We start from the raw sequence: 18,053 nt of genomic DNA, 5'->3' as shown, positions 1-18,053 counted from the left end.
CAAAACATCCATGCACTAAAATAAAGAAAGCCAAGGGAATAATCATTCTGGAATAACCATGCTTTGGCCAGCTATTTAACAGAATAAAATATTAGGGCCTGACAAACCTCCCTCATGTGGGCTTCTTGCAAAGTGTCACAGCCATAAAGGCCCTGCTCTTAGTAATTGTTTACCTCATGACAGACAGCTCTGCGGCTGGGGGTAAAGATCCTGGAGGGATGCAAATCACAATGCTCTGTTCCTTAATGACTGGATTGACTCTTGAAATTCTAGCTATTAAGGGACAGTTTTGTGATGTGCGCTGATCCGTCTTTTGGGTTTCATCTGATCTTGTCACTATGGAGAGAAATTATGCACAAACTGAAAGATCCTGTAGTTATTTGAAAGTGGAATCTTCCCTACCTTTGCAGATTGAAGTCTTTCAGAGTTATGCTAAATATGGCAGTGCATTATTATTATTAGAACATTTCTATGCCGCTCTCCCCAAAGTTCTGCAAAGTCTCCCTCTAACTGTTGAAACTTCACTACATGCTTTTTCAAGTTTATCTTCACAAACAAAAGGGAAAAAGACTTGCTGAAATTTATGGATGTTAAATTTACTGATCCTGGGCATGCAGGCTGCACACTGTGCATATTACATTATCAGATGATGCATTTAGCCCTGTAACATGAAGATAATAAAATGCTAAAGCATATAACCGAAAACTGAATGCTTCTTTAGTATTTTGACTGCATTGATAATCAGTGTATGTGTCTGCTTGTCAGTTTTGAAATATAGAAAAATCTATGCCTCAGGAGAAGGAAAATTGTTGACCTTTACTCCTCTGTAACATATATGTTCCAGTTTTTAATTACATTTTTTAAAACAAGTAAAAATAATTTTGGTAATATTTGTAGAGAAGATCTGTGTAAGCCTGGCACCTTCAGTTACCTTATAATCTAAATTCCTGCTTGCAATTAAACTGTTGTGCTCTGATTGTTTTTAGTTGGGGATTTAAACAGCATAGGACTGCCTCTTTACCCATGATAGGTCTTCTTTTATAAAGCCTAGAGAATGGCTCCCATTCTCATTCATTTGTGGGTCTCTGGTCTCTATATTCTAGAATTCATTGTTTTGTTGGGAAAATTTGGATAAATCCTGTCAGAAAAGCATTGTTTCTGTGTGCTTTTGCATTGTGGAATCAATCCTGTACTCCTTCTCAAACCAAGTTAAGTCACTGTTTAAAATGGCATTCCTCCCCTTCTCTCACCTTTAGCTGTAGGCTACAGTAGACAGGCCATTTAGTCCAAATATACATTATATACCTTCACAATGATTAAATAATCATTGTTGGAATTCACAGTTTACCAGGAAGTATCGTTTGCTAGCCCAGAGGGCTCCATGTGCCCTGGCCATTCAGAAAGGTGTGGATGCATTGCTTAGGGTCTGAATCTAGATGAGCTTATGAGTTCATGAATAGTTTCTCAGCAGCTTGAATTAGCATGTCTAAGCAGACCTGGAGATAGGTTCAAGTTACTCAACTGAAGTGTCAATACACTGCAATTAGAAATATTATAATCTCATTGTCACTGTATGATTGACTGACATTCTTTTATCTGTTCTGTATGTGATGACCTCAGAATCTTTTTGTAATGTCTGCATTCTGTCATCAATTGCTCTGTACCTGTGTACATGACTGGGAGGGCATAAAATACCGTGTAGTGGTATTGAAACTTCGCAGCAAGTTCACCTCTGCTTGCACGGTAATGCATTATCGTGAGTCTACTGCGGGAACCTGGGCCAAACAATAAAGCCACAGATGGTCTGGATGCTTGATCTTTCCCACGAACCCGAGTTTTATTTCCTCCTCACAAATTGAAATTCTGGGATTTTCTGACAGTTTTCCTTGCTCTGCATCTTGTAGGTAATCCTGAATTTGGGAACTGCAGAGAATTCCTTACAGCCCTCCTTTTTCATTATAGTTGCTTGACTTGTTAGTTTCTAATTTCATAATTTAAAACTGAGCAGAGTTGTAAATAAGGATAATATATTAGTATCTATGGATTTTAGAATCTATAAATTAGCTTAACAAGATTATCCCCCTACCTTCCCTTGGGACAACCTGGAAATTTACCAGAATATGTTACTGGGAATAAACACACACACACACACACACACACACACACACCATTAAATTAAGTCTTTTATTTTTATGTATCAGTGTATGCACACACCCATAGACATTAGATATTTACTTTAAAAGAAACTTTTAGAATGAGGTGCTCTGCTAGTGTCCAGAGTGAGGTTTTGTTTTATTTGTTTTTTTGAAAATTCTCGATTATGTAGTCATTTCCACTGGAAAAAAATAGCCAGTTTCTTAACACCCCCAAAAAGATTTAAGTTAGCATGTTTTAAAATTTGTATTTAGTATACAACATAGCTTAAAATAAGTACTCCATGTTAATGTTGTTCCAATATATCACAAGTATTTGATAAAAATTAAAGCATACTGAGTATGTTGAGAGTGGAGCCAGTTGGAGCCAGGGTTCAGACTAGATGGCCCAGGAGACCCCTTCTGACTCACTCTGTTTCTCTGTTTCTTTGTTTCTATCTTCTGTCCCAAGGCCCTGGGAAACGTGCCAGTCGCATATACAACCCTTCTCATCCGCCGCCGATAAGTCTCTTCGGAAACATTCAAAATTCTTAGAATGGCCGCCCTAACTAAATCATATTGGCCTGCCGCTTCTGGGGTAAGGGTATCCACTGCTTCTTGTGCAGGACCCGTGAGGCAAGGCGTCAGGATGAGGGCCCACTGGTCTTTGGGCCACTTGGCAGCCAGACAACCCTTTCAAACGTATTTAGAAAGGCTTCAGGGTCATCTTCTGCAGTCATCTTAGCGATCCATATATGACCTGGGCCTTTTCCTCTTGTCTGCCCGACTAGGGTTTTGGGCCCGACTAGGGTTTTGGCTTGAAGGCCTTGTAGTCCTCCCAGCACTTGCTGAAGCAAGGAACTTTGGTTCTGGAGCTGGGCATTGAAAACTTGCTTCCATGAGTTGCATCGGTTGTGCTGCTAATTGCTGCAACAGGCGCTGCTGCTCCTGAGCTTGGAGCCTTTGCTGCTCAGCCCACCAAGCCATCCAGGAGCCAGCTGGGGTGGGGGGGGAGGGATGACCTGTGCCCCCCCCATGCCACCCTGCCCCCATTCTTCACCACTGAGACTGTATCAGGAGGGAGGGGCAAGCTAAAGATGCCTCATTCTTGTTTTTCTATGAAGAGTGACACAAGGAAGGCAGTACACTCACCAGGCCTTTACTCTTCGGTTACACTTCTCACCAGTTTGCTTCCCGCAGTGCCTAAGCCCTTGCCTACTTTGGCTCCCTTCCCTCCTGTCGCTTTGGCAATGAACGGTGTCGCCCCAGCAGTAATGCCTCCAGGTCTCTCCTCTCTTTTTGCACCAGCCTGCCTGTCAGCAAAGACCGTGCTAACTCTTCCCAAACAACACACACATCTTTCCTTTCGCCCCCTCTTCCATCTCTCTCTGCCTCTCTCCTCCTCCACTTTCCCTTCCTCTGCTTCCTTTTTATAACCCCTTCTCGCACGCCACTCCACCCAACCCAGTTGTTCCTCCCTTGGCTGGCAATCCCCCACAGCTGCGCACTCATCCACGTCTCCTGGCTGTTGTCTTCTCGTGAGTTGCTCTCCCCAAACAGATTCCCAGCCATGCCCTGTTGTCTTCGGCCCTGCTCCATTGAAGGTCCCAGGAAAATGGGTGAGCCCCTCTGCCGCCTCACACCCATTCATATGCTTCTAGTGCTCAAGGGATGGGGGTGAAGAGAGGCAACACCACACCATGCCTCAAATATGTGATTTTTTTGTGTCCCGGGTTTTATATTTCCCTGGTGTTGTGCCATCAAGTTAGCCAGAATACTGTATTGAGGTTGCTGTTGCTGCTATTGCATGCTACCAACTTGACTTATGGCAACTCTGTGAATAATGCCCACCAAAATGACCCATCCTTGATTGCCCTGCTCAGCTCCTGTAAACTCAAGGACAGGGGTTCTTTGTGGACTTGAACTATCTTATTCTTGGTCTTCCCCACCTACCTTCAAATTTTCCTAGTACTATTGTCTTCTCCAGTGAGTCTTGACTCGTCATGATCTTGCTAAAATATGATACTATCAGTTTTGTCATTTTACTTCCAGGAAAATTTCTGGCTTGATTTGATCTAGGATTCACTTGTTCATCTTACTGTCAGTCCAGGATATTTGCCAAGTCCTTCTCCAAAACCCTGTTTCAAACAAATCAATTTTCTTCCTGTCAGCTTTCTTCACTGTTCAGCTTTCAGCTAAACCAAGTGCCAATGAGGTTCAGTCAGGTGGAGATTCGTTCAGTTTCTTTATTCAGCTGAGCAAAGCAACCGGGTGTCTGCTCCCTACACGCAGGCAGGAAGCAACACACACACATTTCTCCTTTTCCTCACTGTTTCCCACTTAACCTCGCCCCCATTGTTCCCTCACCCAATCCCCTCTCAGGGTCTGCCTGACCCTTTACCCAATCCCCTTGCGGGGTCTGCATGTCCACTGCATGCCTGGCCTCCTGCAGGTTCTTATCTACGTCCAATCCCCTCACAGGGGGAGCATGATCACTGCTTGCCAGTCTGTGCCTGGGGAGTCTCACTCACTGCCTCTTATCAACATTCTTTTGCCTTCCCTTTTTCCTCTCCAAAGCAATCAGTTATACAAAAAGCAAATGGCGTTTGTTAGGCTGACCAAGCTCCTATGCAAGCGGCTGTTTACAAAAGCAAATAGCGTTAGTTAAGCTAAAAGCAAATAACATTAGTTAAGCTAATCAGGCTCCTTCAATACATAGTGGTTGGAAATACAATAATGTGGATGATCTTGGCTCTGGTCTCCACTAAAATGCCCTTACACATGACTGTTGATACTAACCAACAGGCAAGACCTAGTGGGTAAGATGGCAGCTACAGGCACTCTGGGGGAAAGTGACAGTGCCATGCTTGCATTTTCAATTATGAAGGAAGCAAAAGCCAAATGTAGCCAAACATGTACCCTGGATTTCAACTTTCAAAAGTCAAAACAATAAGCAAAGGGATAAACAAAGTCCCATGGAAAGTGACTGTAAATAGACAAGAAGTCCAAGATGGGTGAGAAATCTTTACAAAAGACAATCTAAGAACAAACAGTTCGAACCAGGAAAAAGTATAGAAGACAACGAAGTAAACCCATGTGGCTTCACAAAAACTACAAGATAATCTGATAACAAAAAAGAATATGTACAGGAAGTGGAAGGAAGACCAGGCAACAAAGGAAGAATGTGTAGATAGCACAGAATTGCAGGGATGGAGTCAGGAAGGCTAAAGCTAGGAATGAACTGAGATTAGCAAGGGCAATAAAAAAGCCTTCTTCAGATATGTCCAAAGTAAAAGACAAATAAAAGTAAAGGGAGTTAAACTACTCAAAGTGGATGGTAAAATAATAACTGATGACAAAGAAAAGGCAGAAGTGCTCAGTTCTTTGGCTCAGTTTTCTCCTAAAAGGTCTATGAGCTTTCTAATGGAGATGGAGTACAAGCTAAAGGTGACAGATGGCAGCTCAAGATTGACAGACAGATGGTCAAGGACCATCTAGTTGGATTAAATTAGCTCAGATCTCCAGAGCCTGATGAACTCTATCACAGAGTCATAAAGAAGCTAGCAGAAGAACTCTCAGAACCACTGGTTATTGTCTTGGAGAATTCATGGAACACAGGGGAAGTGCCAGAGGACTAAAGAAGGATTAACACTGTCCCTATCTTGAAGAAAGGGGGAAAAGATGAACCAGGAAAATACAGACCAGTCAGTCTGACATCAATCCCTGGAAAAATTCTGGAGCAGACAATAAAACAGTCTGCAAACATCTTGAAAACAAAGCAGTGATTACTAGACGCCAACAAGGATTTCTCAAAAACAATTCCTTCCAGACAAATCTAATTTCATTTTTTTGACTGGGTAATCTCCTAGATGGACTGTGGGAATGCTGTGGACATAATCTATCTTGACTTCAGCAAAGCTTTTGGCAAACTGACCCATGACATTCTGATTAACAAACTAGTGAAAAGTGGGCTAGATGGAACTATGATTAAGCAGATCCATAGAATCAGACTCGAAGAGTGCTCATCGATGGCACATTCTTAAGCTGGGGAGAGGTAACAAGTGGAGTACTGCAAGGTTCGGTTCTGGCAGTACTGCGTCCTGTTCTGAGCACTACAATTTTTAAAAGAGGCAGACAAGCTGGAAAGGGTTCAGAGGAGGACAGCAAGGATGGTCTGAGAACGGGAAACAAAGCCTAGGAAGAGAGACTGAAAGAACTGGGCATGACAATTTTTTTACCTTGAAAACCTTATTTTAACTTTATTTTTATATATATTTGATTTACATCCTGCTTTTTCTTATAACAAAATTAAAGGCTTACATCATGTTCCTCCTGCTCTCAATCTTATTCCCACAAGAACAGCAACCCTGTGAAGTAGGCTGGGCTGAGAGTCTGTGACTGGCCCAAAGTCACCCAGTTGGCTCCATGGCTGAGTGGGACTAGAACCCAGATTGTAAAGTCATCTATGCTAGAACTGAATTATGCTAAAGAAAATACATGTATATTTGTAAAAATTGCCTGAGTCCTAGTCCCACATTTTTAACCACTGCACCACACTGACTTATGATGAAATAACCCCAAAGGAAACAAGAGATAATGCCAGAAGATAAGACTCCCAGACTGGAAGGCATTCAGTCAAGGACTAAGGAAGAGGAAAGGACAAATGCAAATCCTGCTGTCACTAATGATGTGACTAGATCAAGACTGAAAGGAAGTATAGTGGGTGACACTATACAAGAGAAAGGACAATCCATTGCTACATGACATATAAAACAGAAACACTGCACTGTGGGAAAGGTAATTTTTTTATTTCCTATCACAGCAGAATATCGGAAGGGACTTGTAAGCATGCTGAATTCATTGAGATACAGTTTTCATTTATCTATAAACAATGGGCTATCAGATCATAAAGCCCCAGTTGCTCAAAAATTATTTTGGAAAAACTTGGTAAAACACAGAAAAGAAATGGACAAAATATTATTCAAATATAATACTATAACTGCATATTATGCTTGTTATGAGCTGTAAAGTCATCTATGCTAGAAATGAATTATGCTAAAGAAAATACATGTATATTTGTATTTCTTAATTTTTAGTAATTTTGTTGTCAATATACTACAAAAATAATTCAATAAAACATTAAAAATACCACTAGTTGGAATGAAATCAACCAATGAAACTGATTATCAGCAGATTCAGAATTGAAAATCAAAGAATAGGTAGTATAATGCATATGGAACTCATAACCACAATAACTGGAAATGGCCTCTAACTAACATGGTCAGGTTTTATAGGATTAGATAGATTCCTGAAAGAGAAGTAGCAATGGCTGTTCACCACAATAACTAAATAGAAATATAATACTCAGAGGCAGGGTACCCTTGGGGATAAGTAACAGCTGAAAAGCTTCTATGCCCTTCTTGGGAGCTTCCAGAGGCAACTGGCCAGCCACCCTTGGACTGATCCAACATAAACAGTTTGCATATTTTAATTTCCAGTCATGTTCCTCTGTTGCATCAAGAACAATGGAAAGACTTACGACACCTTAAGCCTAACAAATATATTGTGGCACAAGGCAGTGACTATGACAATCATTTGCCCTTCACAACACTTATTGAGTGATAAGAGAAAGCATTGTATTATGTTTTAACATAACCCTTTCTGACTCTCCCAGAAGCTAAAATTCATTGCAAATCATTGAGAATGAGAAAGAAACCAGAAAGGGCAGAAGGCATTTTGCAACACCCAGTTTATCGAAAGAGTTTGCACTGGGGGTCATACCAACCGTAGTTCCCTCCTCCTAAGGGCTGAATATGCTAATAGGGACTGCCAGGCGGCTTTGGGAGATTTTTTCTTTTGGCTGCAGTCAGGAGTTGTGAAAGGGAGGGTGGAGAGATGGGGCTTAACTTTTTAACCTCCAGCCACTCTTAAACCTTTCATGTCTTTGCAGGGAAAATATACAGCCCCCCCCCCACCCCGCAACATTTCCTCTGCAAAGAGAAGCAGCTTGAAGTGAGCAATTTTGACAGGAAAGAGTATAGGCAGAGAGAGGGCAAGCTCCTCCTTTCTATGCAGCCCTGCTCTGCTTTGCTTGCAGCTTCCCATGCCACTTTTAATTTTCAAAAAGACTAGGAAAAATTATAGGCAACTCCATGTCACATAATACTTTAGACCTTAGGAACTGCCTAATATCTCTTGAGTTTTAAGTTTGTATGCTTTGAAGAGATCTCACTGCCTTTTTTCAAACCACAGTGTAAACCTGTTAGATTTTGCAACACAGCAAATGGTAAAGTCAAGTGGAAGGATTTGCTCTGGGGAGAACTCCACCACTTCCTATCTGTCTCAAATACAAAATCTCCCGTTTGCAGACTGTGCTTTGAGGATGTCTATTCTGGGATATTTCCCTGATTCTTGAAAGCTTACCATTGAAGACAAACAATTTGTAACTCAAAAACTTGTGTTTTGTAAATTGGGGTGAATCACACAAAGAGCTTTGGATATTCAACAGTACAGAAATGAAATAAATAAAAATAATACTCATGCAGATGTTGTTCAATTTAGTCATATTGCAGATATAAACCATACATTTTTTCTGTGGGGCTGATACAACTGGGAGCCTGTGTGGCACAGCTATTGGAATATTGGAATGGTGCTTGGGAGATCTGGATTATTTATTTGTTTATTTATTCAATTTATATGCTGCACTACTGGCCATAGACTCTCTGGTGTTAGAAACACTCTTTTCTTTCCGTAAGAAGAGAAAAGAAAAAAAATACTCCAGGCATGCAGAGAATTCTAAAAAAAAAAAAAACCCCCACAAAACTTTATTGCAATAAAGGAAGCCATTAGATTTCTGTCCCTTCTCCGGCTTCCTGAGCACATGGTTGTCTTCCAAATTTAAACCCTTTCCCTGTTGCTCTGTCCCTCCTCCTTGCCCCTCATTGGCTAGGGTACTGGGAGTTTTCGTACAATCTTTCCGCTCACCTACTCCGCACTGCCCTTCTTTCCCCCTTCAGCCCTCCCTGGTGAGCTACAATAGGCTCATTTTGTCCTGCCAAGCTTGTCAATTAACAATTAGGAAGTCATTGAGTCAGTATTTGGCCATTTTGTCTATGTGCTGGTTTTCTTGCACGCTATACGCCCTCCCTTCTTCTTGACGAAAAGGGGCTTCCTTTCCCCCTTTTTTTTTCTTTCTTTCCTTCTTTCTCTAACTCCCCCCCCCTCTTTTCTTATCCCCCTTGTTCCAAATCATCTCCTCCTCTTTCTTTCTGTCATCTGGGCAGCATGCATCATAATAAAATCCATATACAATATAATAAACAGTACAATATACAATACAACAATTCACAATTACAAAAAGTCCAATAACAATAAAAATCCATAAGTAAACTACCAAAATTAAATAAAACAGAATATGAATAATAAAACAAATAAAATAGATATTATGTAAGGTTCCAACAAGTAAGACATAAACCAGTTTGAATTTATAGCAATATCTAACATGATGGCAGCAGCATTTAATAGTATAAAATCTTAAAAACATCATTTTTAAAATCAACAATTCATCTATTCAAATAACAATAGAACAAAAAAGTCTTAAGTTGGCATCTTAAAAACCAGAAACGTAAGTGCCAACCAGACCTCTATTGAAATCGAATTCCAGAGTTGGGCTGCTAAACTGGAGAAAGCTCTCCTCTTTCCAGTCTCCCCACTCACTTTGCTAGGGCAAGGAATCTGTAGAAGTGTTTCAAATGAGGATCAGCTGGTACATATGGAGAAAGGCCCTCCCTCGGATAACCCGGCTCCAAACAGTTTAGAGCGTTGTATGTCATTGTGAGCACTCTGCAGTGTAGCTTGCGTAAGGCTGACAGGTGTGCTGCCTGACTTTGGACAAGTTGCAAGGGTCAGACCTTTTTCAAAGGCAACCTCATGGACAGCACATTACAGTAATCCAAGTGGGAGGTTACCAGTGCATGGATAACCATGGCAAGGCTTTGCCAATAAATCAGCTGAAGCAAGCGTTCCTGGAAACCAAGTTGACCTGGGCAACAAGTGACAACTAGGGATCCAGGAGGACTCCGAGGCTATGAACTTTATCCTTTAGGGGGAGTGCAACTCCATGCAGGATGGGTTGAAAACTCCCCAGTTGAACAGATAGACTCCTCACCAACAGTACCTCCATTTTATTTGGACTGAGCTTCAATTTATTGGCCCACATCCAGTCCATTACCAGGCTCAGATGCCGATTCAGCATGGTCACTGCCTCACCTGGAGATTAATAAAATGAGAGGAAGAGCTGAGTGTCATCAGCGTACTGATGTCACGTCAGCTCAGACCTCCTGCTGACTTCCCTCAGAAGTTTCATGTAGATTTTGAAGAGCATGGTAGACAGAATAGAGCCCTGTAGAACTCCATGGTGCAAAAGCCATGGTCCAGTGAAATAATCCCCCAACACCACCATCTGGAAGCGGTTGGCCAGATAGGAGTGGAACCACCACAAATTAGTGCCCCCAATTCCCAACCTGGCCAACCTCTCCAGAAGGATAGTATGGTTGATGGTATCAAAAGCTGCTGAGAGGTCCAGGAGAATAAATATGGTTGTGCTCCCCATCTCTCTCCTGGCAAATGTCATCCCACAGGGCAACCAAGTCAGTTTTCATTCCAAAACCAGGCCTAAAGCCTGAGTGAAATGGCTCTAAATAATCAGTTTCCTCCAGGATTGCCTGGAGCTCTCAGCTACAACCTACTCAATCACCTTGCCAAAAAAGGAGGTCCTGGTAACTGGTCAAAAGTTGTTCCACATTAGCTGGGTCCAGGGCAGGTTTCTTAAGGAGTGGTGCAATAACCACAGTTTTTAAAGTGGAGGGTACTACCCCCTCTCTAAAAGAGACATTAACAAGCTCCTGGACCGACCCAGAATCAAATACTCGCTATAGATTTTCCGACCAACCAAAAAGCACAAGGATCAAGTAAGCAGGTCTTAGGTTGGACAGACCTGAGAACCCTGTCCACATCATCAGGCCACAAAAGCTGAAACTAATCCAGCTGAATGGAACAAGACAGTGCATTAGACGCCTCCACAGATGGAACTGGAATAACTGTGGTGTCCAAGTGGCAATGGATCTGAGTGATTTTATCCTCGAAGTGTTGTGCAAATTCCTCACAGTGGGCCTCTGCAGGTTCAGTCAGATCTCCTTTGGGACTAGGATGTAAAGGGCCCTGAACCACTCAGAAAAGCTCCATTGGGAGACAAGATGAGGACACGATGCTGGAAGCAATTTTGCTCACTGCCTTAACTGCCACAGAATAGGGTCACTAATGAGTACTAAGCCATGTTAAATTGGATTTGTTTTGAGTTTTCCTCCATCTGAGCTCTAGTGATCTTTCTTCTTGCATCATTGCCCTCAGCTCTGGTATATACCAAGGAGCCAGTTGAGTTCTGTGAAGGGGAAGAGGCTGCTTGGGAGTGATCGTGTCAATCACCTGGGCCATCTCCATATTCCATAGAATGACCTGAGCATCAACAGGAGCAGCTGCCATGCCAGTCAAAACCCACAGAACTGCCTGGAATCTACCTGGATCCATCAGCCTCCAGGGGTGGACCAACTTAATGGATCCAGCACCCATGCAGGGTGAGAAAGGGGCCATTTGTTCAAACCTTGAGAGGAAGTGACCTGACTGAGGGCTAGGTGTTAACCCCCCAATTTCCAAGTCGCCATCCTCCTGCCCAGTCAAGAAAATCAGGACTAGAGTGTGACCTCTTATATGTGTTGGGTTCAAGTCTTCACTCAATCATGAAGTTCACTGAATGACTTTGGGGCAGTCACTGACTATCTGCCTAAACTACTTCATGGGGTTTTTGTGAAGATAAATAAAGAAGTGGAAGATCATGTAAGCTGGCTTGGATTCCTTACAAGAAGAAAAAAGGTGGAGTAAAACAGTAAAAACAAAACCTTAATGTGGATAGGTAGTATATGGTCAACATAAGAACTGTCTTGATGGATCTGACTAAAGGACTCACTCATTAGTCCAGCAGGGTTTCCATAGTGGCTGGCTGGATGTTTCACAAGCTCAACATAAAAATGGTGCTACATCTACTGTTTGTCTCTAACACATGGTGTTCTGAAGGATACTGCTTCTAGATATTATGTTGTACCGGTTATACATATTTCAAAGAGTTAAAAAGCTAGTAAGTATAGCTGCATCTCATGGCAGTGAATTCTATAAATTATCCACTGTGTAAAATAGAAGTTATTTTAATCTGACCTAAGCCCATTATGCCTCAACATCACACTGAGTTCTAGTGTGATAAGGGAAGGAAAAAAAAGGTCTGCCGATAATGATTAGATTCACCTTATATCCTCCTTCTTTTATTTCTAGAGTAAGTAGCTATGTCCTGCTCCAGTTACACTGATCATTTCTTTCCCTTCTGTTCTCCAGCTTTGCACTGTTAACTGAGAAACTCAGCCTCACTGTCATTTTAACTAGAGTCACTTGACTCTAAACTGCCCACTTGTCCTAAGTAAGATATGTCAAGTAAAAGTGTTAGGCCTGACCCCCCAGGCTCCTGACATAGTGGAAAGATCTATCAGCTTTCTTAGGGCATTCAGGATAGGCATGACTCCTCTAGGCTCCAGATCTGCATGACACGGCTAAACATTAGAATAATCTGCTGTCTCGGGGCATTCATGATAGGCTTAGCTCCCCTAAGCTCTAGCCCATTCAAAATGTCTAGCAGCTGTCTCAGAAAATTTCCCTCGGAAAATGGAAAGAGCTTACCTACGACGTAATGGGCAAAGATTGCCTAAAAGGTGTAAATTAAAAGATAAAACTTACTGCTAACCAAATCTGCTTCTGTATATCGCTTGCTTAACTGCTGCTATGTGATTTTGTAACTTCCCATTGTCGCCATTGTTCTCATTCTTGTCAAAAACTGATTGTATTGTTCCCCATTTGCCGAAAGCTGACTGTGAAGGTATAAAAATATCGTTCCAACTCTGTTAGGTACCACATTCTTACTAGAATGTTGGTCCCTGCAGGTAATAAACTCCTCTTTAAATTTACCAACTGGTCTCTGGTCTCATCTGCAAAACCGTGAGATACAACAAAAAGCTTGGACAAACAGGATCATAAAGGAGATAATCATGGGCCATCTTTCCTATTGTGCAAATACAGTGGTGCCTCAGCTCACGAATGCCTTGGTTCAAAGCCAAATTGGGTCACAAACAAAAATTTCATGAAAATTTTGACTTGGGTCATGAACCCCGCATTGGGTGGCAACCGAGATCGTGGCCATCTCCCCACCCTCCACCCGAGTGGGGAGTTGGCCACAATTGCAGTTGCGTTTGTGCAGGGAAGACACGCACGATCATGGGTGCGCTCCTACAGAAAAGATGAGTGCAATCTTGGCCATCTCCCCCCACCCTCAACCAGCACAATCGCAGCCCTCTCACCACCACCATCCCGAGTGGGGAGATGGCCACGATCGCAGTTGTGTTTGTGCAGGGAAGACATAGAGGATCTGACAACAGAAGAACTTGCTCAACTCCAGAGTGAAAAGCAGAAGGCACATGCTGAGGAGGATTCCACTGAGGAAGACAGGGAGGAGGTTAGCAGTGATGTGATACAATTCATTATGAAAAAACATCTGCTTCATTGACTATGCTAAAGCCTTTGATTGTGTGGATCACAACAAATTGTGGCAAGTTCTGAAAGAGATGGGAGTGCCTGACCATCTTGTCTCTTGAGAAACCTATATGTGGGTCAAGAAGCAACAGTGAGAACTGGACACGGAACCACTGATTGGTTCAAAATTGAGAAAGGAGTTCTGCAAGGCTGTATACTGTCGCCCTGCCTATTTAACTTATATGCAGAGCACATCACGAGAAGGGCGGGGCTAGATGAATCACCAGTTGGAATTAAGATTGCTGGGAGAAATATCAACAACCTCAGATATGCAGATGATACCACTCTAATGGCAGAAAGTGAAAAGGATCTAAAGAGCCTCTTGATGTGGGTGAAGGAAGAGAGTGCAAAAGTTGGCTTGAAACTCAACATTAAGAAAACTAAGATCATGGCATCCGGTCCTCTCACTTCCTGGCAAATAGATGGGGAAGAAATGGATGCAGTGACAGATTTTATTTTCCTGGGCTCCAAGATCACAGCAGACGGGGACTGCAACCAAGAAATTAAAAGACGCTTGCTCCTGGGGAGGAAAACTATGGCAAATCTTTACAGGCATTGCTGTGGAAGTTTCTATGTTTTCTTCTGTCTTGCCAGTATTGGTAATTGAATGGCTTTTTGCATTAGACTGCTGGCTTAAAATTAATTTGACTAATCAACTAAAGTTTCTTTGCTTGGGCAGAGAGCAAGCCCACCCAATTGTGCCACCCTTGTTTGGTGCAGCACTCATGGGAGCTACAGCAGGCAAGGGTGGGGAAGAGCTGGAGGGGGAGTGCCTCTTTCTCTCACCACTGTACTCAGCTTTGATATGGAAAAGCACCTACCCCCTTGCTGATCAAGTTGCTCACCAATGGGAGGGGTGCTTCTCTTTTTTCCTCCCTCCCCATTGTTTGGCTGTGACTGAGTGGCAGGCCACACTGGCTACCCATGGGTTTTGCAGCTGAGTGCAAGGCAGCTGGTTCCCCTCACACACATCCACTCCAGGTTTCTGCCTCACTTTTCTGCCAGTGTGGAAGAGCTGGACTGGTCATGAGCCCTTCTGTTCTTCCAGCACTGACAGGTGTATGAAGCGGGGAAGCAGATGAAAGCTACCCCCAAACCTGCAGTCATAGAACTCCGTCCAATGAATTTCAACACCAGTAGAGTAGATTTAACGTTGAGGTCAGGATATGCTGGCCAATGACAGAATCCTGAAATCTCAATTTGAGAAGAGGAAATAAAACTCAGGTTCGTGGGAAAGATCAAGCGTCCAGACCATCTGAGGCTTTATTGTATTACCCAAGGTTCCCGCGGTACTCACGATAATGCATGCATTACCGGGCAGGCAGAGGTAAACTCTGCTGCAAAGCTTCAATACCATTGAGGGTATTTTATAGGTACACAGGTACAGGGTAATTGATGACAGAATGCAGACATTACAATAAGATTCTGAGGTCATCACATACAGAACAGATAAAGGAATGTCAGTCAATCATACAGTAACAATGAGATTACAATATTTCTAATTGCCGTGTATTGACACTTTAGTTCAGTAGTTTGAACCCACCTCCAGGTCTGCTTGGACATGCAAATTCAAGCTACTGAGAAACTATTTCATGATAAGCTCAGACTCTTTTCTAGACTCTAAACATTCTGAGTGACCAGGGCATATGAAGCCCTGGGCTAGGAAGATACTTCCTTGTAAAACTGAATTCCAACAATGATTATTTAATCATTGTGAAGGTATACAATGTAAATTTGGACTAAATGGCCTGTGTACTGTAGCTTACAGCTAAAGGTGAAAGAAAGGAGCAGGGAATGCCATTTTAAACAGTACAGCTTGGTTTTGAGAAGGAGTACAGGATTTGATTCCACAATGAAAAACGCACACAGAAGTAATGCTTTTCAGACAGGATTTATCCAAATTTTCCCAACAATAACAAATCAAGCAGTCCAGAGAGGGAGAAAAACACACACTTGTTTTTCCTGTAGGTCTTTAAGGAGAGAGTAGCATTGAATCTACCAGGAATAGTTAATTGAAGAAGCCTCTCATTGCAGCTTGTGAATCTATGCGATACTTGATATTCCTCCCAACTATAATCATTTGTACCAAGAATTTCAGCAGGTAATTATGTCAAAAACATTAAAAAGAGCAATAAGCCATTCAGAAGATCAAACTAAATTTGTTTTAATTGAATTACAAAGTACAATGAAGCAGCTGTAGGGTATGATTTTCAGAGACTGAACAGAATGTTTAACTGGGAAGACTGTCTAAATCAGATTCTCCACAACCGCTAGATGTTTTCCACTTCCAACTCTTACCAGCCCAAAGAAACATAATCAATGGTTAAGAATGCTGGAGGTTGTAGTGCAAAATATCTGGAGGGCACTAGGCTTGGAGAGGCCGGTGAAAATACTACTTATTTTAATTATCTCATGGCGCAATCATTCACAAGTGAGGAATTCAATATCTCAAAGAAGAACTAAATGGGTACAAGGAACCTAGGACTGATGCAAATAAAGGCAGCCCCGTGTCAAGTCCCTCTCCGCTCGCTGCAATATGACCTTGTACAGCCATACCCAACCTGCCCTCCAGTAGACAAGCTAGCTGAAAATGATGGGTTGTTGCTGTTCAACATATCCAGAAAGCATCAGTACATAGAAACATAGAAACAAAGCGAGTCAGAAGAGGTCTCCTGGGCCATCTAGTCTGACCCCCAGCTCCAGCCAGCTCCACTCACGACATGCCCACCATGGGCATGTCCAGCCTATCTTTGAACACCCTCACTGATGGGGCCTCAACCACATTCCATGGAAGCCCATTCCTTACCCTCAGGGTCCTGTCAGGAAGTGCTTCCTAGCATCTAAATGGAACCTTGGCTCCCTGGAACCAGAGCTTTGCTCTGTTGGAGCACGTCCTGCCTTCCTCTGTAGGGGAGAACTGGTCTCTACCCATCTCCATGTGACACCCCCTCACATACCTGTATGTCGCCAACATATCCCCTCTGAGTCTCCTCTTCTCCAGGCTGAAGAGACCCAGTTCCCTCAGTCTCGCCTCATACAGCATCCCCTGCAAACCGGCCACCAACCTTGTGGCCCTATGCTGCACTGACTCTAACCTGGCTAGATCCTTCCTGTAATGAGGGGCCCAAAACTGAGCACAATACTCCAGTTGCGGGCACACCAGAGTTGTATAGAGTGGTAGTAATACCACTCTCGATCTAGAAGCCACACTTCTGGCTATGCAACCAAGGGTGGCGTTCGCCCTCTTGACCGCCGCATCACACTGCTGACTCATGTTTAGCCTGCGGTCAACCAGCACCCTCCAGCCACTTGTCACCTAACCTGTACTTATGACAGCTATTCCTATGGCCCAAGTGCAAGACCTTGCGCTTATCCACATTGCACACCATCCTGTTGTCTCCTGCCCACTTCCATAGTCTGTCCAGATCCTTTGGGATCTGGAGTACCTGCTCCTCAGTTGTGGCCACTGCTCATTTTAGTATCGTCTGCGAATTTGGTCAGCAGGCTGTTCACCCCTTCTTCCATGTCATTAATAAAAAGTTTAAACAGGATCGGCCCCAGGACAGAGCCCTGGGGGACTCTGTTTGTCACTGGCTGCCATCCCGATGATTTCCCACTAATGGTTACCCTCTGCTTTCGGTCAGTCAACCATGCCCTAATCCACCAGACAGTGCTTTGGTGTATCCCAAACCTTCTGTTTCTCCACCAGGATATCATGGGGCACTTGGTCAAAGGCCTTGCTGAAATCCAGGTAAACCACATCCACTGCATCCCCTCCATCTAGCCACCTCGAAACCTTGTTGTAGAATTCCACAAGGTTTGTCTGGCAGGACCTGTTTTTGCAGAAGCCGTGTTGTGTGGCTGTCAGCCTCCCTTCCCTATCTAGCATCACTAGATTTCTCTCTGTTATGAGCCTTTCCATTGTTTTTCCTACAATGGACGTAAGGCTAACTGGTCTGTAATTCCCCATGTCCCTTCTACTACCCTTTTTGAAAATTGGGACCACTGATGCCAACCTCCAGTCCTCTGGAACTTCACCTGTTCTCCACGAGGCCTCAAAAATGGAGGCCAGCGGGCATGAGAGAACCCCTGCCAACAGTTTACTCCATGTGGTTCCCATGTCATGCTTTTCCTGTCCCTACCAACAGGATCAGGGAATCGTGTATTATCATGATACCAGGACCATGGCAGTGAGTGGTCATTTTCAGCAGTAGCAGCAGCCACCTCATGCTTCTT

The 18,053-nt window shown here is 43.1% G+C and overlaps 1 protein-coding gene across 1 annotated transcript in view; it reads right to left on the bottom strand.

Moving 5' to 3' along the window:
• Positions 1-4,324, bottom strand: part of LRP6 (LDL receptor related protein 6) — a 274,404-nt gene extending 270,080 nt beyond the window's left edge. Inside the window, exon 1 of the mRNA XM_044418370.1 lies at positions 4,086-4,324. The gene's annotated coding sequence lies outside the window, so the exon portion shown is untranslated. The remainder of the gene's footprint in view (positions 1-4,085) is intronic.
• Between the last annotated feature and the right edge of the window lie 13,729 nt (positions 4,325-18,053).

The sequence above is a fragment of the Varanus komodoensis genome, unplaced genomic scaffold (genome assembly GCF_004798865.1).
Source record: "Varanus komodoensis strain SLA01 unplaced genomic scaffold, ASM479886v1 scaffold9, whole genome shotgun sequence".
In the NCBI taxonomy this organism is placed as follows: domain Eukaryota; kingdom Metazoa; phylum Chordata; class Lepidosauria; order Squamata; family Varanidae; genus Varanus; species Varanus komodoensis.
This window is presented reverse-complemented; position numbering and strand designations above follow the sequence as displayed.